This window comes from Hyaena hyaena, unplaced genomic scaffold (genome assembly GCF_003009895.1).
Source record: "Hyaena hyaena isolate Hyena2069 unplaced genomic scaffold, ASM300989v1 scaffold_179, whole genome shotgun sequence".
Classification (NCBI taxonomy): domain Eukaryota; kingdom Metazoa; phylum Chordata; class Mammalia; order Carnivora; family Hyaenidae; genus Hyaena; species Hyaena hyaena.
Window position 1 is genome coordinate 2,362,409 of NW_024080812.1, and position 26,248 is coordinate 2,388,656.

A 26,248-nucleotide genomic window follows, 5' to 3' on the forward strand; every position below is an offset into this window, starting at 1 on the left:
CCAAAAGGTCCTACAGGGATCTAGAAATTAATGAGAGTTATACTCATTGTTTCCCTTTAATCCCCTCATATTCTCCTTAATCCTCTACTACTCTCAATTCTAATTAATGCCATTATACCTAACCAGTTACCCAAGACAACATAATGTTTAAGAGAACACTCTCCAGAATCAGACTACCTAGGATTTAATTTTTGCCTACTCTTTTATTATTTAAAAAAGATTTTTTAATGTTTAAAAAAAATTTTTTTTTTTTTTGCGAGAGAGAGAGAGAGAGAGAGAGCACACAAATAGGGTAGGGGTACAGAGAGAGGGACACACAGAATCTGAAGCAGGATCCAGGCTCTGAGCTGTCAACACAAAGCCTGACGCAGGGCTTGAACCCACAAACTGTGAGATAGTGACCTGAGCCGAAGTCAGATGTTTAACTGACTGAGCCACCCAGGCGCCTTACTTACTCTCCTTTTAAAAGTCTCAAATACATATTCCTCCAAATTTTAGGACTCCCCAAACTGGTTCTGTGCCTACTCTGGAATCCCACAATCCCTATCACATCTCTGATCAAACCAGACTATAGCTATTTGTATCTCTGTCTACCCCATCAGACTAGAAGCACTGTAAGGTCAGGAACCACACTGACTCATCTGTAGATCCATGATATTGCCTAGCATAGGGGCCAAGCAAATAGGAAGGCTTCAGAATAGGAACCCAAGCAGCGTGACTCCAGGACCACTATCTTTGTGTTAGTAGGTAGGTAACAAATATTATTAAGATGGAGAATACAAGAGAAGAAGAATTAGAAGAGGACAGAAATTGAAGAGTAATATGGGTTTAGTTTTAGACACATTAATTTCAAGGTGATTGCAAGTCATATACAGGTAAATGCCTGTCCTATTCGTCTCTAAAGCCCTGATATCCAGTAAGGGATAAATGCTTATTTCAGTATTTGAGCAAATCACTCATTTGTTCAATACCTCTGATGGCTTCCATATTGCCTAGAGAACAGAGTCCCAACTCAGAAGTTAAATCCAAACTTTCTAATTGTATCTTTTACTACTTTCCTGCACAAAGCTTCTTAGTTTCCTTATTTATGCCTATCTCCTATCTTTTTTCTTCCTGCCCAAGTGCCTTATAAAATAATACGAACTGCTTCTCCTCTCATCTTCTGCTTTCAAGATCGACCATAAGCCCGTTTTAAGAAACCTTTCTAGACCACCTCAATTAAATAATGATCTCTTTAAACAACACTCCGAAAGACTTATAATGCTCATGAGTTAATTTATGAGGGCCATGAATGTTAAAAGTTCTTCCAGAATCAAAGAAACATTATACTATGTCCTACAGTTCTAGCATCAAGATCATTATAATTCTCAAACCGTTAATACTCCAGCTCATATATGTAGTAAGTACATATCAATAAAATGTGGCAATCCAAAGGAATTTTACTATCCCTCTCCAAAACACCCCCCCACACACACACACACAAAAGAAAAAGAAAAGAAGAGAAAGAGAAAGTGCTTTGACAATCCAGAAGCTGGTAAATAACTGAACTAAATAATTACCTCCTTATATGTAAGTAAAAGACCAGGACCTTATGCAGATAATGTAGTTACAAATTCCTGGGCCTTAGAGTATTCCTCTCTTCTCAGTCTTCTAGTTTTAAGTTGTTTTTATTATTTTTTAATGTTTTATTTTATTTTTGAGAGAGAGAGCAGGAGAGAGGGGGACAGAGGATCTGTGGGCTCTGTGCCAACAACCATGAGCCCAATGCCAGGCTCAAACTCATGAAAGGTGAGATCACGACCTGAGCCAAAGTCGGATCCTTAACTGACTGAACCACCCAGACGGCCCAAAAATTGTTTTTAAAATGCCTCAAAAGCCCACATTTCAAATCCTCATCAGACTCCCAGCTCATACCCCAGCCCATGAAAGAAAACAAAAGAAAAAATAAGTTAAAACTTTTTAACATAGTCCAAAAATTAAGAAAATGAATTTTCAGGTTGGCAGGCCAAAGCTGTTCAATGCTAACTTCAAACCAGTTGGGGAGAAAGACCTTTGCTTATGTGAGTTGGCTATACGAGAAGGGAGTAAAAGGAAGCTAAATAAGCTTCAAGTAATTACAAATGATTAAGATTGGGGGGCCTGAAATAGCCTCAGGGATAGAGGTCCACTGAACTCCATACCAAGAAAGAGAAACATTTGTGTGACAGCTGGGGAACATGAAGATGGTTGTCTACACTAGTGTCCAGAACTCAAAAAAAAAAAAAAAAAAAAACACCCCACAAAACACAAAAAACAAAACATTTTTTCCCCCCAATTTATCCTTCCTCCTCTACTCCCACAAGTAATGCCCTTTGACTAGCAGCTGGGAAGTCTCATTTTAAGTGATCAGCATTCCTCTGACATTCTAAGAAGTTGGACTATTTGTTTCCATAGAAACAGCTTTGTCAGCTAACAGAAGATTCAGGCCAAGAATAGTGAAAAGAACTTACGTTATGCAAATTGGAAAGCACTTGTCTACTATCCTCTTAGCTTTTCTTCACTGTTTATTCCCCCCCCCCCCCCCCCCCCCCCCCCCCCCCCCCGCAGAACTCAGGCTAACTTTCTTACTCTGTAAAACAGAGGAAAATCAAGTGTAAAGGTTTGCAGTGTTTTTTAGAGGGAGTGAGAAACGTTAACTGATTAAGATACCTAATTCTGTTTGCATATGCCTAGGATTTCTTGGTATGAAGCAGCAAAAATGCAAATCCTCCTATATTTACTGGACATCAATTAAAGTCAGTGCAAATTACCTGAAATCAGTGAGGACAAAGAGGTAAACATAACTGGAAAGACCCTTTACAGATTATTTTTAATGATAACCTTTTGACCTCGAGGTAAAGGCTCAAACAAAAACGCAGTTTATACTTTTTCTTTAACTATAACTTCTGATCAATTTCATTTAGTTTTATTTAGTTTTTAGTTACTTATTTTGAGAGAGCGAGAGAGAGTGTGCAAGTGGGAAAGGGGCAGAGAGAGAAGGAGAGAGAGAATCCCAAGCAGGCTCCACACTATCTGCACAGAGCCTAATGCAGGGCTCAAACTCAAGAACCATAAGACCATGACCTGAGCTGAAGTTGGACACTTAATCCACTGAGCCACCCAGGTGCCCCTGAATTAACTTTAAATATTAAGAATAGCTTATGACTCTGAGAGAATGAGAAGTGAAGGATCCAAAAAGATCCAAAGGAATTTGAGAGGCAGGAACCATAGTTAATTCAGAGAGGGAGACATTTATGCTACACTGGACCAAGACAAAAGGGGGTCCTGTCCTAATGGAGCTTACTTTCTGGCAGAGTAATAGGTACTAAAGAACAAATATATGATAAGATGACTCCAGGTAAAGAGTTTAAAAAAAAAAAAAGTGAAACAGTAATATAATGATTTTCTAATTTTTAAAAAATGTTTTATTTCTGAGAGAGAGAGAGAGAGAATGAGCAGGGGAGGGTCAGAAAGAGAGGGAGACACAGAATCTGAAAAGAGGCTCCAGGCTCCAAACTGGCTGTCAGCACAGAGCCTGACAGGGGGCTCAAACCCAGGAACCGTGAGATCATGACCTGAGCCGAAGTCAGATGCTTAACCAACTGAGCCACCCAGGCGCCCCTAAACAGTGATGTTTAGAAGGGGCAAAATTAGATGAGATGGCCAGGGAAGGCCTATTTCAGGAGTTGATATTTGCAGTGAGACCTGAATGACAAAAAAATGAGTCAGCTGTGGGAAGATCCAGAAATAAAGGGTTCTAAGTTTAGGGAACAGAAAGTACATTTCTATATGAATATCACCAGGAATCTCAATTTCAATATATCCTAAACGAGCTCAACTTCTTCCCTACTACTGTTAGTTATACCACTATCTCCAAGATCTTTATCTTTTTCATGCCCTATTGTCAGTTGCCAAGATCTGTGGATTCTACATGGTTTTTAGAATCCACTGAAGGGTGGCAAAATATGCCACCCCAAAATATCCCACTGGAAGATAGTGTTCAGAAAATGAAAAGGTATGCTAAAAAGTGGGAGAAATATCTGCAAAAGACTTATGTCCAGTATAAATACTTATAACCTATCATATCAAATAGTCTAATTTTTTAAAATAGGGCAAGAGATTTGACTGCTTCACAAAAGAAGATATACAAGTGGCAAAAATAAACATTTCAAGGGGCTCAGTTGGTTAAGTGTCCAACTCTAGATTTCAGCTCAGGTCATGATCTTGCAGTTTGTGGGTTCAAGTCCCATGTTGGGCTCTGTGTGGACAGTATGGAGCCTGCTTGGGATTCTGTCTCTCCCTCTCTCTCTACCTCTTCCCCATTTGTGCACACACTCTCTCAAAATTAAAAAAAACTCCAAAAAAAAGAACATTTGGAAAGAAACTCAAAATAACTTTTTATAAAAGACCAATGTATATTCATATGCATTATGTATTCAAAACGATTCATAAACTGACATTGTATTTTTAAAAACCTGCAAAATGAATGAATGGTCTTCACAAAGAAGGAATTTTAGCTGTATCTAAGTAAATACAAGTTAAAATTCAAATATATTTGGGCTACTCATACAAAGTATTAGCTCAGAAATTATTACTGACAACTTTTTTTTTTTTAATCCAGTGAGAAGATTCTTCATTTGTTTATATCAAACACAAAGTTGAAGGTCTTCGGAGATATTCAAGACCGCAAATTCACAGCAGGAATTGGTTAAAAGCCAAACGGTATCAAAGATATCAAATGGTTGGTTACTTGAACTCCCTATTATCACCTTCAACAACCTGGTAATAAAAAATTAAATGAGTCCAAAAGGTTAGGAAAGTTTCTGAAAAAAGTATTAGGACAAAAGGTAATTTATAACATTTTTAAGTCAACTAGAAATAGATTTTTAAACATGCGGGATAAAATTATTGCCATATTATGGCTTTTCAGCATATTGCCACCAATCAAGAATATATATGGCCTAGTTGGATAACAAGAACAGTCTTGATAAGGAACAGAGCCAGAATAAGAGACAGAAGATAAAGCCAGAGTTGACTCTCAATGGTAAGCTAAATTGTCTGAATTTTCTCCTGTAAGCAATGGGAAACTATGGGTTTCTCAGTTAAAAACAAACAAACAAAAAGACAACCAAAAATGGGCTTTTTAGAAAGTCACATCTACACTGTAACCAGAGTTGACCAGGGGAAATATAAGTAGAGCGGCCAAGAGAGATGTTTTAATACTTTATGCATGGGAAAATAAAGGAAGTAGCAGAAGGAATGAATAAGGGATAACTTCCAACAATGGTTATTACAAAGAATGATTTGACAGGATTTGGAGACCAGGAGCCAAATATAATTCTAAAATACTGAGCACGACGACTGAACCCAGGAGATGTTACGGGACCTTAAAACAGAACTCAGAGAATAAGGTTTTTCCCCTTGAGAGGGAGAGGAGGAGGATGGGGAAAACTGGAAAAGATGATAAACTCCATTTTACTTTTTTAAAGTTTGTTTATTTATTTTTGAGAGGAGGGGAGGGAGGACAGAGAGAGAATCCCAAGCAAGCTCCACAGTGTCAGCACAGAGCCTGATGTGAGGCTCAATCTCACAAAGAGATCATGACCTGAGCTGAAACCAACAGTCAGACAATAACTGACTGAGCCACCCAGGCACCAGATAAATTCCATTTTATTTATTTAATAATTTTTAAATTTTTTATAGTTTTTTTTTTTAATTTTTTATTTATTTCTAGGAGAGAGAGAGAGATAGACAGTGTGAACAGGGGAGGGTCAGAGAGAAAGGGAGACACAGACTCTGAAACAGGCTCCAGGCTCTGAGCTGGCAGTCAGCACAGAGCCCGACGCGGGGCTCGAACCCACGAACCGCGAGATCATGACCTAAGCGAAAGTCAGACGCTTAACCGACTAAGCCACCCAGGCGCGCCTTTTATAGTTTATTTTTGAGAGAGAGACAGAGCACGAGTGAGGTAAGGGCAGAGAGAGGGAGGGAGTCACAGAATCTCAAACGGGCTCCAGGCTCTGAGCTGCCAGCACAGAACTCGATGTGGGGCTTGAACCCATGAATCACGAGATCATGACCTGAGCCAAAGTTGGACACTTAACTGACTGAGCCACCCAGAAGCCCCTAAATTCCATTTTAAAAGGGCATTTTTGGCAAGCTGTTAACCGCTAGACAAGGAAACCAAAGAGGACAAGGTAGAAATGAAAATTTGTAAGTAATTTACATATTCATACCTTACATTTGTAAAGCTCTTCAGTTTCCACAATAAATTCAAGCACATTATCTCATTTGATCTCCAGTTTCCCTGAATGGTAAGCAGGTTGGACATCTACACATTTTCCAGAAGATGTGTAGGCATTGTAAGTTAAGTAACAGAGCTACAAGTAATAGAACAGGAACTAAAATCCACATCAGTGAACTCTTGTGTGGATCCACAGTGCAATTAGTTACATCTCTGTAAGATGATACTACACTGACTACATAACATACTTCATTCAAAAATCACATATTCACATCATTCTTTTACTTTCAAAATTTGATTGGAGAGAATTCATCTTTTTTCTTCAACTGACTGTTTCATAAAATAAATTTTAACTCAATAATTAATTTCATTTATATGTTAAGAGACTACAAGTACCAGACTGTGGTATCATGACATCTATTGCTCAAAGTTTCTAAATACTCAGTGGAAGAGTGGTAGTCAATTAGAGAAATGGTAAAAATGCATAGAAACTTCTCACCCTATTTGAAAACTGAAACTAAGCTACAAACACTTCAGTTTCCTAGTGATAGTTTTAAAAATGTTATTCTCTACTCTGTATTGCTCCAATTTCAGTATGTGCTACCAAACTGAGCCGCATGTCCTACCTTGACTAACTTTTTAATAATAAAATATTAACTTATGGCTTGAAAAATGAATACCATAAAAATAAGACAGACTAGACAGATTAGTCTTGTCAGAAATTAACTGTCTCCCAGGGGCAAATTTAAGTACTGAGAATCATAATTGTAATATTCCTAAATATGTTAATAATTAATTACACCAACTCTCATCAATTCTCCCTCCATAATATCTCACACATATACCCCTAGTTTCTTCATTCTCATACTACTACCTTAAATCATATTCACATTATCTCTTTGGTGGGTTTTTCTATGAACTTCAAGTCACCTCAGTCTTGGGTCTTTCTAGCTGCCACTCACTTTACACAGCTGACTCCTGAATAACATGGGGGTTAGGAGTCATTAACTACTAATAGCCTACTGTTAACAGGAAGCCTTACTGATAATATAAACAGTTGATTAACACATATCTTATATGTCGTATGTATTATATTCTATATTTTCCAATAAAGTAAACTAAAGAAGAGAAAGTGTTACTAAGAAAATCATAATACATTTATAGGGCTGTACTGTATTTAAGGTGAAAAAAAAAACCCTCATATGTAAGTGGACCCATGCAGTTGAAACCTGTGTTGTCCAAGGGTCAACTGCACTGAATAACTTTTCCTGAAGCACACCTATTATCATTGGTGTCCCTTTTCAAAAGTTTTGTTGCTCTTCCCTTCTCTTAAGCTACTGCTGACGAAGTGTTTATTGTGTACCATTCATTCACTGTGCTAAATACCTAGCCTGCATTATCTCATTTTACCCTCACAATTATCTCCTTGCTGAATTTTGTTAGCTTAGTAAAGATAGTAACTTGTCCAATGTCAAAAGCTAAATGGCACAGCTGGACCTCAAACTGAATTGTTTGACTCCAGGGTACTTGTTCCTTAGCCTGTCATTCACATGGCTCCCCTCGAATTAGTTCTAGAATGCTTTTCCCACTATTTCTCCCTCCCTTATCTTGCAAATCAAACTACCTGCTATTTCTAATGCAAGCCATGCAATTTCCCACCTCCACAGCTTTTACATATTGTTTCTTATACCCAGAAGAAAAAAATACCCTTCCTGGTCAACTATTTATCTGTTAAAATTTTCCTCTACCGTTAAGAGTCTTATGAAATCTTCCTTACTCCTGCCTGCTCCCATCTACAACCTACATTTCTTTTTTTTTTTTTTTAAATGTTTTATTTATTTCTAGCAGAGAGAGACACACACACAGCGTGAGCAGGGGAGGGTCAGAGAGACAGGGAGACACAGACTCTAAAACAGGCTCCAGGCTCTGAGCTGGCAGTCAGCACAGAGCCCGACACGGGGCCCGAACCTACAAACCGCGAGATCATGACCCAAGCGAAAGTCGGATGCTCAACCGACTAAGCCACCCGGGCGCCCCTACAACCTACATTTCTAGAGTACTTAATCTATGTCCCTGCTATAGCATTTACTTATACATTTCCTTCTCCCCATAAGTTATATTTTCCTTTCTAGTTAAATCACTAATACATTCCCATGCCTTCTGGTAAAAGAATCAATTTACCCTTTAATGCACACATTCAAATAAATCAGGTAACATATCAGTTTCTTTCTTGCTTGTTTTAGTCATCTCTTTCCTGGAGCCCTTCACTCTCTAGCTCTAAGTTGGATATTTTCTTTTTGCCCAGATTCACTCATCCTTCTGCATCTGCTCCAGGTCTAAGGCGGCTGACCTCTATAGACTGCATTCTTCTGGCTTCCAGTGGGCTCAGCTTGAACAAAGTACCCACTGGGAGGGAGGAGAGAGGATTGGGTTCTTTATTCCCTCACCCTCCTCCTGTGATTTGACAGGGGTTATGTTCCTTTAAGGCCACAGTTCCCACTAGGTGGCTCCTCAACTACAGTAGTAGCTCTGGTAAAATGTAACTTCCAGTACCTCCCTGGCCCATTCAGGCCTAGGCTTAGGCATCCTCTGTTACTAACCCTGGGATGCTTCTTGGCTCCCTTAATTCAACTGACATCTTTTAAACAGTCCCTTCGTTAAAACTCTCTTCCATTACTCAGGTTGATTTTGTCATCTGTTTTTTGCATGCTCCAATCTGAATTTACTCTCTAAGTCACCGTTATTCATGCGTCCTTATCCTAAGAAATTTTCTTCACCTCTTTCCTCTTTCTTCATCTATTCCCTTCTCCTTCAGAGTCTTCCAAAAGCTTCCTAAGAAAGGGGACGTGGGGATAAATTTTTTAAGGTCTTGGTTTACTTGGGGGTGCCTGGGTGGCTTAGTCGGTTAAGCGTCCGACTTTCGCTTAGGTCATGATCTCGCGGTTCGTGGGTTCGAGCCCCACGTCGGGCTCTGTGCTGACTGCCAGCTCAGAGCCTGGAGACTGTTTCAGAGTGTGACTCCCTCTCTCTCTGACCCTCCCCTGCTCATGCTGTCTCTCTCTCTCTCCTAGAAATTAAAAAACAAAAAAACAAAAAAAAACAAAAAAACCCAAAAACATTAAGACCTTGATTTACTTGATACTAGAAGAGACTAATCTTCTTTGTGTTATTCTTTTGCATCCTTGCACTCAACTTTAATTCCTCACAGCTTCTGATGACTTCTGGGTCTCCCTTTTTGTTGTTCTCCCCATGGAAACATTTATAGTGAGAGTGACCCTTTTCTTCCAACAAGTAGGAAGAAAAACAAATAGCATAAATATGTAAAAATATTTACCTTGGTATAAAGTTTCTGTGGAAGTAACCAATCATGTTCAGTGTTGGAAACATAGAAAAATAGACATTGTGTAGTGTTGATTCTATAAGCCAGTACAATGTTATGAAGAACAATTTTGCAAAGTCTACCAAAAATTTTAAATAAACCAAGGGCGCCTGGGTGGCTCAGTTTGTTAACTGTTCAACTTCAGCTTGGGTCATGATCTCACAGCTCATGGATTTGAGCCTCACATCCAGCTTTGTGCTGACAGCTCAGAGCCTGGGGCCTGCTTAGGATTCTGTGTCTCCCTCTCTCTCTGCCCTTCCCCATTCGTGCTCTGTCTCTCTCAAAATTGAACAAGTGTGCAAAAAATTTTTTTAATTTAAAAAAATCCTATGATCTCTTAATTCTTTTTCTAGAAATTCATCCTATAAAGTATGTTTGGAACAATCTGGGTATGTTAGTCTATGTTTTTAACTATAAATATAATAAAACCTAAATACAGATCAGACTTCCAATAAAAATTTATCACTCTATAAAATTTTTTAAATGTTCATTTATATTTGAGAGACAGAGTACCAAGCGGGGGAGGAGCAGAGAGAGAGGGAGACACAGAATTCAAAGAAGGCTCCTGGGCTCAAAGTCATGAACTGTGAGATTGTGACCTGAGTCGAAGTCATATGCTTAACCAACTGAGCCACCAGGAGCCCCTGAAAATTTATCATTCTGACATGTGTCATCAGTGTAAAATATACACTGAATTTCAAAGACTCCATATAGAAAAAAAAAAAAATGGATGTAAAACATGTCATTACTTTTAATATACGTGGAAATAGTAATACCTTATACATTATGTTAAATAAAGTATATTATTATATTGCAACTAACTGTTCCTTTTAAATCTTTTTTAAAAAGTTTAAAAAATGTAATGTGGCTGCTAGAGATTGAAGCTCTGTATGGAACAAAAAGCAAGTGAATAAAGATAGCTTCAGAATGGTGTTTATAGATCATACCATTTTTACAAATGCACATAAAAGATGTTTACAGGGCTCAGTCAGTTGGGCATCTGACTCTTGATTTCAGTTCAGAAATTTGAGTCCTGCATCGGGCTCCATACTGACAGTGTGGAGCCTGCTTGGGATTCTCTCCCCCTCCCTCTTTCTCTGCTCCTCCCACACACTCTCTCAAAATAAAAAATAAAAACCTAAAGAAAAAATAAAAGATGTTTATAAAGTTATTAACAAAAAATTTAGAAGAATAAATACAAAACTGTTTTCACTTAATATCACTTAATATCTCTGAAGAGTAAAGATAAAAGACCTCTCAAGTTTTACTTTCTACTTCTACTTCTGTACTATTTGGATAATTTATAAAATGTTGACAAAAATGTGTTATTCTTATAATTTGGAGGAAAAACACAAAGATATTTACTTTTGAAAGAAAAAAACATAGAAACTTTAAATTACAACTACTTTCTTAAAGTCTATAAAAGTTCCCAGCAGCAACAAAGCCCTTTCAAGAGTTCTGGAATCTTTTCACAAAATGAAGTAAAAAAAATATTATCCCTAAGGCCCTAAACAATTTCATAAATAATAAAATAAGAATTCCTAAAGAAAAAAAAAAAGAATTCCTTTTTTAAAATTATTATTTTTTAATGTTTTATTTATTTATGAGATAAGGAGACAGCGTGAGCAGGGGAGGGTCAGAGAGAGAGGGAGACACAGAATCCAAAGCAGGCTCTGGGCTCTGAGCTAGCCACCAGCACAGAGCCCAACACAGGGCTTGAACCCTCGAACCTGAGATCATGACCTGAGCAGAAGTCGGACACTTAACTGACTGAGCCATGCAGGTGCCCCAAGAATTCCTAAATAAAGCACTTAAACAGTCATTAGGAAAGGGACTCATACTCAGAACTGACTCTACCACACAATAATGAATATATAACATCTTTACTTAAAAATGACAGGAAACCGTAAGAATAAGAGCAATAAGGGGCACCTGGGTGGCTTAGTCGGTTAAGTGTCTGACTCTTGGTGTCCAGTCAAGTTATGATCTCGAGGTATGTGAGACTGAGCCTACACCGGGCTGTGTGTGCAGAGCCTGCTTGAGATTCTCTCCCTCCCTCTCTCTCTGCTTCTCCTCTGCTAGCACATGCGCATTTGCGCGTGCGCGCTCTCTCTCTCTCTCTCTCTCTCTCTCTCTCTCAAAATAGATAAACACTGGGGCGCCTGGGTGGCTCAGTCGGTTAAGCGTCCAACTTCGGCTCAGGTCATGGTCTCATGATTGGTGGGTTTGAGCTCACATCGGGCTCTATGCTGACAGCTAGCTCAGAGCCTGGAGCCTGCTTCAGATTCTGTGTCCTCTCTTTCTGACCCTCCCCTGTTCACGCTGTCTCTCTCAGAAATAAATAAAACATTTTTTAAAAGTTTAAAAAATAAAATAAACATTCAACATCAACAACAACAAAAAAAGTAAGAGCAATAATAAGAAAAACTTCAAATGGGACCACCTACACTTTAAAATACAAAAGTCAAGGGGCACCTGGGTGGCTCAGTCAGTTAAGCGTCGGACTTCGGCTCAGGTCATGATCTTGCCGTGGTCTGTGAGTTTGAGTCCTGCGCAACAGGCGCTGTGTTGACAGCTCAGAGCCTGAAGCCTGTCTCAAACTCTGTTTCTCCCTCTCCCTCTGCCCATCCCGCTGCTCACTCTCTGTCTCTTTCTCTCTCTCAAAAATAAAGATTAAAAAAAGTTTAAAAAGTAAAATAAAATACAGAAGTCAAGTTCATAAATTTGATAGCATTGATTCTTTCATCATGTTAATAATGCACAATAACAAAATCTCAAAGAATTCCAATAACAAAATCCCAAAGAATCCCAATTAATCAAACTTGCATGACTATTCCTTTATTTTCTAGATACATATTTCTATACCTATTCCATATAGATTTTCTCCATTCCCGCTAATCTTAGGTGTCAATCCTTTAGTCAGTTACCTTCACTGAAACACATGTATCACAAGTTTCAGGTCTGTAAAAATGCACTGTAAGAGATTCCAACTTTGACCTCAAGTAATTTATAGCTTATGAGAAAAAAATACACTCTAAAGGTCAGCAAATTAGTAGATGATTACCTAGACCTACATGGCTTATTGGTATGCAATTAAACAACTGGCCATAGAAAAAAAAAGAACAGTTTGCCTTGTCATTAAAGAACTACCAAATAACCATTTCTGAGTTATTAGAACAAGAATAGTAAGCAAAATTGGGGCACCTGGGTGGCTCTGGTTAAGCAGTCTGCCTCTGGATTTCAGCTCAGGTCATGATCTCACAGTTTGTGGGATCAAGCCCCACGTCGAGCTTCTTGCTAATAGCACAGAGCTTGTTTGGGATTCTCTATCTCCCTCTCTCTGCCTTTCCCCAGCTCATGCTCATGCTCTCTCCCTCTCTCAAAATAAATAAATAAACTTCAAAAAAAAAAAGAATATTAAGCAAAATTAATAACAACTACTCCTATCTATTGCTATCTACAAATCTGACTAAAGAGGAACAACAGAGTATTTCCAGGACCAGAGGCAGAGTTATATCAACAGAACAGGAAAGAATCTACGAAAAAAGACTGATGAGGATGCAAATGTCACCAAGTTTAGAATCCACTGAACTTTTAGTACTGCAGATTCTGATTTTGACCAGTTAGTATTAGAGGGGAAGAAACATAAGGGGAATATTATGCAACATGAGTAATAAGAACAAAAGGTTAATTTTAAAGATTGCTGTGCTGCAAAATCTACAGTTAAAAAGTTATTTTTAAAGCACACTTTCATCCAACAATTTAAGTACCCACTTGGCACAAAAGCTTGGATAGCTGCTGGCAAGAAAAAGATTGCTAAGGCAGAGTCCTTATCCTTAAGAAACTTAAAATCTAGTAGGGTAATCAGATAAGCAAATAAACAAAATCCTATACAACTGCATGCTATTTGGTAAGTGCTATACTACAACTGCAGAAAATGCTACAAAAATTACCTGGAGAGGAAGAGCATTCTAACACAACCACACTGATATTTGTAAAATTAAACAAATGCTTTATCTAAATATAAGACTTTAAATCATGGTAATGAAACTCAATTCTGTGAATGTCTATTTAAAAGTGCTCACTAAAAACCTACGGAAAAATACCCTAGAGTAATGCTTGAGTAATGCTGAGTAAAACTTGCCTCAATACATATGTAAGCTGTTTATAAATAAGGCAATAAATTATTTCCCCCCACCGACTTTCACTATTAGTTCAGAAATGAAAAGAACACACAATTACACTTTTTCATCACTGACTCAGTCTGTGACAACTGATTCACACAATTCCTATAAAACTGCTGAATCAAATTATTGTTAATCATACAATCTACTAAAAAACTATTAAAATATAATGCAGTTCATTGCTATTCCACATGAATGTCACAAACTAGGTTTTTATATTCTATCTTCCTCTTATCTAACATTTATAAGGTGCTTAATAAACACAAAGTCACTATGCCACTTATTCTTCATAAAGCATCTCAGTTAATCCTCAAAATAAGGCCCTGAAGGGTATCAGAATATGCTACCCCAAAATGTGACACTTTGGCATAAGGGTTTTTTTTTAGTTAAAGGGAATTAAGAAACAGCAGAGGTGGCTGGGTAGCTGAGTTGGCTGAATTACGGACTCTTGATTTTGGCTCAGCTCATGGTTTCATGGTCACGACTCTTGCCAGCTCCATGCTGGACACAGAGTCTGCTTAGAATTCTCTCTCCCTGTATCCTGGGATAAGCTGGCCCTGGCCACAGCACAGTGAGACCCCTCTTTGAGAAGATCACCGTGGGTCAAAAACATGGGGGCCTCTGAAGTATGGGGTTTTGAAACACAGCCCCACCTTAGATAAAACTCTAGAGAGAGGCACCACCTCGTAGGTGGACAGCTCAGACACAGAGGGAAGGCAGGAAGCTAATGGGGGGCAAGGGGAACCCGAGAAGGATGACTGGTCGCTCATCTGTGAGGGCATTAACTTCCCACTCTGGAGACTAGAAAACAGGATGAAGCCATTTTCATCATTAGCCCACAGACACTGATTCACCCCAGTGAGCTATAGAGTGCCACCAAGTGGAGAATGAAGCTGTTACACCAAGCCCTGCCCCACTGTACCCTCCAGGCACATCTCTACTAGAGCAAGTTGGTCGGAATATCAGAGCAGCAGGCTCCTCCCCCAAGAAGACCAGCACAAATCCCTCCGAGGAGTTTAGACCGTATACTGCTGCAGTTTCAGCTCTAGGGGAAACTGGATCTAGCTTCATCTGGGTTTGTTCATTTGCTTGTTAATTTTTGCTTCTTGAATACAAAAGTGAAATTTATTATTTTATTTTGTTAATTTTAATTTTTTTTTCTCTCTTCTCTATTCTCTGTCAACCTTCTTTTTTAAAATGTTTAGGGGTGCCTTGGTGGCTCAGTTGGTTAAGTGTCCGACTTCAGCTCAGGTCATGATCTCACAGTTCGTGGGTTCAAGCCCCACATCAGGCTCTGTGCTGACAGCTAGCTCAGAGCTTGGAGCCTGCTTCAGATTCTGTGTCTCCCTCTCTTTCTGACCCTACCCTGCTCAATTGCACTCTCTCTCTCTCAGAAATAAATTAAAAAACATTTAAAAAATTTTTTTAATAAAAAAATATTTATTTTGAGAGCGAGAGAGTGAGCGAGAGAGAGCGCGAGCAAACATGCACGCAGGAGCCAACAAGGGTCAGAGAGGGAGACAGAGAATCCCAAGCAGGCTCCACTCTGTCAGCACATTGCCCCAAGTGGGGCTTGATCCCACGAACTGCAAGACCATGACCCGAGCCAAAACCAAGAGTTATATGCTCAACAGACTGAGCCACCCAGGTGCCCTTCTATCAAGCTTCTCTTAACAAGGAGACTAAAACATACTTTTGGGTTTAGCTTCCTTTACTTGGTTTTTAATTTTTTTATTTCATTTTATTATTACTATTGTTTTCCTCCTCCAAAATGCCAAGACAGAGGAATTCACTTCAAAAAAAAAAAAAAAAAATGACAGCCAGGGATTTAGTCGATGCAGATATAAGTAAGATATCTGAACTGAGATTTAAAACAATTATTATAAGGATACTAGCTGGACTTGGAAAAAAGCATAGCAGACATCTGAGAATCCCTTTCTGCGGAGATAAAAGAACTAAATCTAGTCGGCTTGAAACTAAAAATGCTATAACCGAGATGCAAACCCATATGGTGACATAACAATAAGAATGGATGGGGCAGAGGAGCAAATTAGCAATATTTCCAATAAGATTATGGAAAATAATGAAGCTGAAAAGAGGGAAACACAGGTCAGGGATCATGAAGGTAGACTCAGGGAACTCAGTGACTTATTAAAACACAGTAACATTCATATCATAGGGGTCCCAGAAGATGAAGGGAGAGAAAAAAAGGAAGAAAGTTTATATGAGCAAATTATAGCTGGAAACTTTTCCTAACCTGGGGAAGGACATGGACATTAAAATCTAAGAAGCACAGAGAACTCCCATTAGATTCAACAAAAACCAACCATCACCAAATAGTCAAATTCACAAAAAACAAAGACAAGGAAAGAATCTTGAAAGCAGCAAGGGAAAAAAGTCCTTAACTTACAAGGGAACACAGATCAGGTCTCCAGCGGATTTTGTCCACAGAAACTTGGCAGGTCAGAAAAGAGTGGCAAGATACATTCATCGTGCTGAACGTGAAAAATATGCTGCCAAGAATACTCTATCCAGCAAGGCTGTCATTTTAAATAGAAGGAGAGACAGAGCTTCCCAGATAAACAAAAACTAAAGGAGTTGGTGACCATGAAACTAGCCCTACATGAAGTGTTTTTGTTTTTTTAAACCCAGGTTAGTTAACATATACACTAACCCAAGTTAGTGTAATAATGGTTTCAGGAGTAGAATTTGGTGATTGATCACTTACACAAAATACCCAGTACTCATCCCAAAAAGTGCTGTCCTTAATGCCCATCACTCATTTAGCCCATCCCCTTACCCAACATCCCTCTAGCAACCCTCAGTTTGTTCTCTATATTTAAGTTTCTTCACTGGATATTGTATGTAAGTGAAGAATCACTGGGTTCTATTCCTGAAGCCAATACTACACTGTATGTTAACTAAATAAATTAAAAGCAAAAAAAAAAAAAAAAAAAAATCTCTTCCAGTTTGCCTCCCTCTCTGTTTTTGTCTTATTTTTCCTTTCCTTCCCCTATGTACATCTGTTTTGTTTCTTAAAGTGCTACAAGAAATTTTAAGGGGGACTCTGAGTGGAGGGAAAAAAATTAAAAAAGACCAAAAGCAACAAACACTAGAAAGGACCAGACAGCATAACCAGAAACACCAACTCTAGGGGTAACATAGGGCACTAAATTTGTATCTTTCAATAATTACTCTGAATGTAAATGGACTAAATGCTCCAAACAAAAGACATATGGAGGTGCCTGGGTAGCTCAGTTGGTTGAGTGTCTAACTTTGGCTCAGGTTATGATCTCATGGTTTGCGAGTTCGAGCCCACGTCAGGCTCTGTCTTCAGCTCAGAGCCTGCTTTGGATTCTCTATCCCCCCTCTCTGCCTGCACCTCCCCCGCTCATGCATATGCACTCTGTCTCACATTCTCTCTCAAAAATAAATAAATATTTTTAAAAAAATCATATAGTATCAGAATGGATTAAAAATAAACAAGATCCATCTATATGCTACCTATAAGAGACTTACTTTAAGTTTATTTATTTAAAAGAGAGAGAAAGAGAAAGCACACACACATGCCGGTGGAGGGGGGACAGACAGAGAGAGAGAGAGAGAGAGAGAGACAGACACAGAGAGAGAATTCCAGGCAGCCTCCAAACTTAGCACAGAGCCTGACACGGAGCTCAAACTCACAAACTATGAGATCATGACCTGAGCCAAAGTAAGATGCTTAACTGACCTGAACCACCCAGGCACCTGTAACTCATTTTAGACCAAAAGACATCGACAGATCAAAAGTGAGAGGATGGCAAACCATCTACCATGCTAATGAACATCAAAAGCAAGCTGGAGTAGCCATATTTCTAACAGACAAACTAGATTTTAAAAAAAAACCTGTTACAAGAGATGAAGGGCATTAAATCATAATTAAGGGGTCTATCCATCAGGAAGATCTAACAACTGTATTTATGCCCCCAACTTAGAAGCCCGCAAATATATAAATTAATAACAAACATAAAGAAACTCCTTGGAAAAAAAAAAAAAGAAACTCATTGATAATAATACAAAAATAACAGGGGACTTAACACCCTACTTACAGCAATGGACAGATCACCTAAGCAGAAAATCAACAAGGAAACAAATGGCTTTGAATTACACACTGGACCAGATGGACTTAGCAGATATGCTCAGAACATTTCATCCTAAAGCAGAATACACATTCTTTTCAAGTACATCATGGAATATTCTCTAGATCATATACTGAGTCACAAATCAGCCAACAAGTACAAAAAGACTGAGATCATACTGTGCATATTTTCAGACCACAACGCTATGAAACTTGAAATCAACCACAAGAAAAAAATTTGAAAAGCTCTCACATACATGAAGCTCAAAGAACATCCTATTAAAGAATGAATATGTTAACCCAAAAATTAAAGAAGAAATAAAACAATACCAAGAAGCAAATGAAAATTAAAACATGACAATCTAAACCTTTGGGATGCAGCAAAGGCAGTCCTAAAAGGGAAGTATATTGCAATTCAGGCCTATCTTATAAAGCAAGAAAGGTCCCAAATACACAATCTAACCTTACATCTAAAGAAGCTAGAAAAGGAATAGCAAATAAGGCCTAAAGCCAGCAGAAGAAGGGAAATAATAAAGTTTAGAGCAGAAATGAATGATATAGAAACATACGAAAATCCAGTAGAACAGATCAACGAAACTAAGAGCTGTTTTTTGAAAGAATTAACAAAACTGCTAAACCCCTAGCCAGACTTACCAAAAAGAAAAGGCCCAAATAGATAAAATCACAAATGAAAGAGAAGAGATCAGAACCAACACCACAGAAATACATGCAATTATAAAAGAATACTATGTAAAATTATATGCCAACAAATTGGGCAATTTGGAAATGGACAAATTCCTAAAAACTCACAAATTACCAAAACTGAAACTGGAACAGAAAATTTGAACAGACCCATAACCAGCAAAGAAACTGAATCAGTAATCAAAAAATCTCAAAACCAGGGCGCCTGGGTGGCTCAGTTGGCTAAGTGTCCAACTTCGGCTCAGGTCATGATCTCACAGTTTGTGGGTTCGAGCCCCGCATCGGGCTCTGTGCTGACAGCTAGCTCAGAGCCTGGAGCCTGCTTCTGATTCTGTGTCTCCCTCTGTCTCTGACCCTTCCCTGCTCACACTGTCTCTTTCTCTTTCTCAGAAATAAATAAACCACTAAAAAAAAAAAATTTTTTTTTAAATCTCAAAACCAACAAAAGTTCTGGGCCAGATGGCTTCCCAGGAGAATTCTACCAGACATTTAAAGAAGAGTTAATACCTGTTCTTCTCAAATGGTTCCAAAAAACAGAAATAGAAGGAAAACTTCCAAACTCATTCTACAAAGCCACCATTACCTTGATTCCAAAACCAAAGACCCACTAAAAAGGAGAATTATAGGCCAATATCCTTGATGAACATGGATGCAAAAATTCTCAGTAAGATATTAGCAAATTGAATTCAACAGTACATTAAAAGAATTATTCACCATGATCAAGTAGGATTTATTCCTGGGCTGGAGAACTTGTCCAATATTCACTCATCAATTAGTGGGATATAACACATTAATAAAAGAAAGGATGAAAACCATATGATCCTGTGAATAGATGCAGAAAAAGCATTTGGCAAAATACAGCATCCTGTCTTGACAAAAACTCTCAACTAAGTAGGGATGGATGGAACACACCTCAACATCACAAAGGTCATATGCAAAAGACCCCCAGCTAATATCATTCTCAATGGGGAAAAATTAAGAACCTTTCCCCTACGGTCAGGAACAAGACAAAGCTGTCCACTCTCACCATTACTATTTAACATAGCACTGGAAGTCTTAACCTCAGCAATCAGGCAACAAAAATAAAAGGCATCCAAATTGGCAAGGAAGAAGTCAAACTTTCACTATCTGTCAACTACACCATACTCTATGTAGAAAACCAGAAACGATTCTAACAAAAAACTGCTATAACTAATTCATGAATTCAGCAAAGTCACAGGATATAAAATCAACATGCAGAAATCTATTGCATTCCTATACATCAATAACAAAGTAGCAGAAAAAGAAATCAAGTAATGGATCCCATTTGCAACTGCACCAAAAACAGTAAGATACCTAGGAATAAACCTAACCAAAGAGGCTAAAGATCTATACTCTGAGAACTATAGAACACTCATGAAAGAAGTTTAAAAGGCATTAAAAAAAAAAAATAGAAAGGCATTCCATGCTCATGAATTGGAAGGACATTATTAAAATGTCTATACTACCCAATGCAATCTACACATTTAATGCAGTTCCTTTGAAAATAGCAAAATCATTTTTTGCAGAGCAAGACAGACAATCCTAAAATTTGTATGGAACCACAAAAGCCCCCAAATAGCCAAAGCAATCCTGAAAAAGAAAAACAGAACTGGAGGCATCTTGATTCCAGATTTCAATCTATATTACAAAGCTGTAATCATCAAGACAGCATGGCAATGGCACAAAAACAGATCAATGGAACACAACAGAAAACCCAGATATGGGGGTACCTGGATGACTCAGTTGGTTAAGCATCCGACTTTGGCTCAGGTCATGATCTCACGCTTTTTGAGTTTGAGCCCCTTTGGGCTCTGTGCTGACAGCTCAGAGCCTGGAGTCTGTTTCAGATTCTCTCTCTCTCTCAAAAATAAATAAAAAAAAAAAAAAAAAAAGAAAAGAAAACCCAGATATGGATCCACGACTATATGGTCAACTAATCTCCGACAAAGCAGGAAAGAATATCCCATGGAAAAAAACCAGTGTCTTTAACAAATGGTATGCCAAACTGGATAGCAACACACAGGAGAGTGAAACTGGACCACTTTCTTACACCATACACAAAAATAAATTTAAAATGCATAAAAGATCTAACTGTGAGGGGCGCCTGAGTGGCTTAGTCGGTTGAGCGTCCGACTTTCGCTTAGGTCGTGATCTCGCGGTTCGTGGGTTCGAGCCCCGCGTCGGGCTCTGTGCTGACTGCCAGCTCAGAGACTGGAGCCTGTTTCAATCTGTGACTCCCTCTCTCTCTGACCCTCCCCTGCTCACGCTCGCTCTCTCTCTCTCCTAGAAATAAATAAAACACATTAAAAAAATTAAAAAAAAAAATCTAACTGTGAGACAAGAAACCATCAAAATCCTGGATGAGGAGAACACAGACAGCAATCTCTTTGACCTCGCCTGTAGCAACTTTTTACTAGACACAAAGGCAAGGGAAACAAAACCAAACATGAACTATTGGGACTTCATCAAGATAAAAAGCTTCTGACAGTGAAGGAAACAATCAACAAAACTAAAACGCAGGCTAAAGAATGGGAGAAGACATTTGCAAATGACATATCTGGTCAAGGGTTAGTATCCAAAATCTTTAAAGAAAGTTATCAAACCCCCCACAAAAATAATCCACTGAAGAAATAGGCAAAAGACATGAACAGACACTTGCCCAAAGAAGACATACAGATGGCTAACAGACATGAAAAGATGCTCAGCATCATTCATCATCAGGGAAATACAAATTAAAACCATGAAATACCACCACCTCACACCTGTCAGAATGGCTAAAACTAACAACAAGAGAAATAAGAGGTGTTGACAAGGATGCAGAGAAAGGGAAACAAATACTCTTTCACTGTTGGTAGGAATGTAACTGGTGTGGCCACTCTGGAGAACAGTAAGGAGGTTCCTCAAAAAGTTAAAAATAGAACTACCCCATAATCCAGTAATTCCATTATTAGGTGTTTACCCAAAGGATACAAAAATACAGATTCAAAGGGGTACATGCACCCCAATGTTTATAACAGCATTATCAACAATAGTCAAACTATGGACAAAGGCCAAATGTCCATCAACTGATGAATGAATAAAGAAAATGTGGATTATATACACAATGGAATATTACTCAGCCATCAAAAAGAATGAAATCTTGCCATTTACAATGACAGGGATGGTGCTAGACTGTATTATGCTAAGTAAAATAAGTCAATGAGAGAAAGACAAATACCATATGAAATCACTCATGCAAAATTTAAGAAACAGATGAACATATGGGAAGGGGGGAGAGAAAACAGAGAAACCACAAGAGAGGCTTAATGATAGAGAACTATGGATTGATGGAGGGAAGGTGGGTGGGAGATGGGCTAGATGGGTGATGAGTACTAAGGAGGACACTTGAAGTGATGAGCACTGAGTGTTGTATGTAAGTGATGAGTCACCTAATTCTACTCCTGAAACCAATATTGCACTGTATGTTAACTAAAATTCAAATTAATTGGCACCTGTGGCTCAGTCAGTTAAGCAGCTGACTCTGGAATTTGGCTCAGGTCATGATCTCACAGTTCTTGAGTTCAAGCCCAATTTTGGGCTCTACGCTGTCAGTGTAAAGCTGTTTGGGATTCTCTCTCTGTTTCCTCCGCCCCTCTCCCATTCTCTCTACCTCTTTCTCTCTCCCTAAGTAAATAAATACACTTAAAAATGCTTAATTAAGGAGAAAAAAGGTTCTCTCTTCCTCCCTCTGCTCCTCCCCCACTCACATGCTCTCTTTAAAACACAAAAAATTGGGGCACCTAGGTGGCTCAGTTGGTTAAATGTCGGACTCTTGATTTTGGCTCATGTCAAGATCTCTTGGTTGTGAGATCAAGCCCACAAGGTTCTGTGCTGGGTGTGGAGCTGCTTAAGATTCTCTCTCTCAGCCCCTCTTCCCAGCTACTTTGCACCAGCTCGCTCTCTTTAAAAAAAAAAATGGAAAAAAGAAACAATAGACACAGAGGGGGAAAAAAATTCAACGCCCTCCCCTTATCTGGTTAAAAAGCAGGCATAAATTTCCCTTTGTAAAGGTACCAGGAAATCCTGGGAAGTTACTCTTATCAAAAGAGAAGGCACCAACTTCAATCTGTATAACAAACCTTACTAAAATAAACTTTATCTTCCATTAGTTTCCCCCACATATTTACCTTCCCACAATTTATATTCCCTAAAGGTCTAAACCTCTTTTCCTTTGTCTTGTCACTTTTCCATAATCTATTGCTCAGCTTCACTGCTTCTTTGGGGCTTCTTTTCTATGAAGATCTCCCATTGTACAGCTAGTAATAAGCCATCTTTCCTGTTAATCTGTCTTTTGTCACAGTGAACCTAAGAGAATAGAAAAAGGTTTTTCCTCCCCTACAAGCCTTTGACTTGGGTACTGATACAATTCCATTCTGCAAATAAGGAGTCAGACTCCAATAAGTTAACATACCCAGAGTCACACACAGGACAAGAAGGTATCATAGCATAACTCTGGACTCTATAGCCTGAGTACTTAATCTGTGCAAGGACTATAACTGCACTGTAATGCCTGTCAGTAAAGGCCTTTGGAAAATCAAGAAAAAGCCATTAGCACATTTATCTGTTTATGTTTATATCTTTGTAGAGAGTTAATCAAGACTGTATGAAAATTAGACACCCTAAGAAAACACATTTATGGCCAACACAGAATATGTGGAATTATGTTTTGAATCTCAAATTCTATCAAGTTATAGGAGTGACTAGGTTAGAACAGTCTCTGATATTTATTAAGCTCACAAACAAGGCTAAAATTTAAGCAAGTAAATGATAAAAGTGTAAACTGGTAACATGCATCTACTATGGGCCATATTAACCAGTGAGATACTAAGATGAAGACAATGACTCCTAACCCTTGAGGAGCTTGCAATTTACAGGTTCAAGGTTCTTCACTTTAATTCAAGTACATTTAAACACTAAATCAAACATGGCTTTCCTCAAAAAGATTTCCACCATACCAAAAAGACACTGTTAAAATACGTCTTAAGGAAGGCTAAAATACAGGCGAAACAAAAATCCAAGGGCTTTGGAGTCAAATAAACCGAATTCAAATCCTTGCTATCACTCACAATAAGACTTTGGATAAAACAGTTAATCTCTCTGAGCCTCTGTTTCCTTATTTGTAAAAGAGAGAATACTGATAAAAACCTTACAATGTAGCTGTTAATATTTAAAATATATAACACACTAAGAGATGGGGCAAGGGATACTGTTCTAGGTAAGTGTTAGGGGAAAGCAAAAAGTACTGTGGTTTAGCCAAATGAATTACTACTCTTACTATAAAGTTTAAGTGTAAAAGGATAAGGTATGATGTATAAATGGGTAAGGTATAAAAGGAACAGTGTCCCTTTAAGATGTCTAGAAAGAATTATCAAATTTCCTTTCATAAACTCTTAAGTATCTGTTGATTACTTTTAAAGTGAATCATTATTTTGAAAACATCTGCTGGGGCGCCTGGGTGGCCCAGTCAGTTAAGCATCCAACTCTTCTTGATGTTGGCTTAGGTCTTCATCTCTTGGTCTGTAAAACTGAGCCCACAGCAGGGTCTGCTCTTACAACACAGCCTGCTTGGAATTCTCTCTCTGTCCCCAATAAATAAACTTAGAGAGAAAAAAAATTTGAAAAATACCTGTAGGTCACTTGTATAGTCCTTAGATGAATCATCTGGATTAGAGGTTTAAATCTAGGGTTCATGACCTAATATCCACGAATCCCGTAATACTCTATGTCCCAATAGTGTGTGTATTTCAGGGGAAGGGTCCAAAGAACCATCAGATTCACAAAACATTAATAGTAGTTAAATTTACATGTCCAATATTAATAAAGTGGAATTTATACAATTTCAGTATAGCAATTTAAGGAAACTCAAGAGTTTGCTGCTAGAAGTATTAATAAAATGAATCATGCTGAAAAAGTTTGGCATTAACTAATAAACTGACAACATCTTCTGCTGTTGCTCCTGTAACAGAGGAGCTGAAGTTTTAATTTCAGTTAAATTACACTTAAATAGTCATATGTGGCTAGTGGCTACCATACTGGATACTGGAGAGTATAGCCCTAGAGAAACACATGTAATTATATGTACCATGAAGAATGTACAGAACATTCACGGTAACATTATTCATAGCAATCAAAAATTAAAAACAACTCATAGGTCCACCAACAATAAAGTAATATGGTTAAATAAACTGTGATGTATTTAAATAAATTTATAATTCTTAAACCTTATAAACCCAACCCTAACAGTCATTTGCATTCTATACAAGTAATTCTGCGATTCTGTTTCAAGTTTTAAACAACTAGTAAATTTCTCAAAACAATCTAATCTCAGAGCACCTGGGTGGCTCAGTCGATTTGAGCATCCAACCTCAGCTGAAGTCATGACCTCACAGTTCATGTTCAAGCCCCGTGTCAAGGTCTCTGCTGTCAACACAGAGCCCACTTCGGATCCTCTTTCTCCCTCTCTCTGCCCCTCCCCTGCTCACGCTCTGTCTCAAAAATAAGCATTTAAAAAAAAAAAAAAACCCACAATTCAAAGCAATTTAGCTATAAATACAAACACAATTATTTCTAATAATTATTCTAATAATCCCTAATATTTGGAATAACTTTAGAAATACTACAAACTGTAAAAAAAACCCTGAATCTCCTTAATATCTGTCAATCACAAAGCATTACACAGCAATAAAAATGGGGGAGGAGAGGCAAATATTTATTAAGTATCTACTACCTATAAGAATACTGAGAATGCTCAGTGCATTCTACGCCTTATTTAACTTTTTCAATCATCTTCTGAGGTAGCTACATGTTACAGATAAGGAAAGTGAGAGCCTGGCTGGAAATTACAGCATAGACTAATTTCCCAACTAAGCTCATTCTAACACTCTTACCACTACATTACTACAATATTTTCATTTCTCCTGCTTTTTGTGCAAAACAAAAGTAGACAAACTAAATCCACAGGTCAAATCAGGTAAAACCCTGTTTTTATAAATAAAGTTTTACTGGAACATTCATTCACTTCTCTGGCTGCCTTTACACTGTAACAGCAGAGTCGAGTACTTGCAATAGAAATGATATGGCCCCCAAAGTTTAAGTATTTATTTACTATCTTGGTCCTTCACAGAAAGTTGTCAATCCTTGTCTTAGGATCAAAAATGTCAAGAATGTCAGAGGCCTCAAAACTTCAATGTTCAGGGGCGCCTGGGTGGCTCAATCAGTTGAGCATCTGACTTAGGCTCAGATCATGATCTCACAGTTTGTGGGTTCGAGTCCCCTGTCGGGTTCTGTGCTGACAGCTAGCTCAGAGCCTGGAGACTGTTTCAGGTTTTGTGTCTCCCTCTCTCTCTCTGACCCTCCCCTGCTCACGCTGTCTCTCTGGGGAATGAATAAGACATTAAAAAAAATTTTTTTTAAAAAAACTTCATGTTTCAGAGTCTGTGTCTCCCTCTCTCTCTGACCCTCCCTTGCTCACGCTGTCTCTCTCTATCCTAGAAATAAATAAAAATATTTAAAAAAAAAAAAAAAAAAAAAAAAGGGGGGGCGGG

At 38.3% G+C, this 26,248-nt stretch overlaps 1 protein-coding gene across 6 annotated transcripts in view; it reads right to left on the reverse strand.

Moving 5' to 3' along the window:
- The window catches only part of MPP5 (membrane palmitoylated protein 5), a 92,597-nt gene that overhangs the window by 59,094 nt on the left and 7,255 nt on the right, over window positions 1-26,248 (reverse strand). Inside the window, exon 1 of one of the 6 annotated variants that reach the window (XM_039240727.1) lies at window positions 2,490-2,556. The exons of 4 other annotated variants lie outside the window; for them this stretch is intronic. The gene's annotated coding sequence lies outside the window, so the exon portion shown is untranslated. Of the gene's footprint in view, window positions 1-2,489; window positions 2,557-26,248 lie in introns of those variants that run through there. One more of the 6 variants, XM_039240729.1, reaches the window with a different exon arrangement.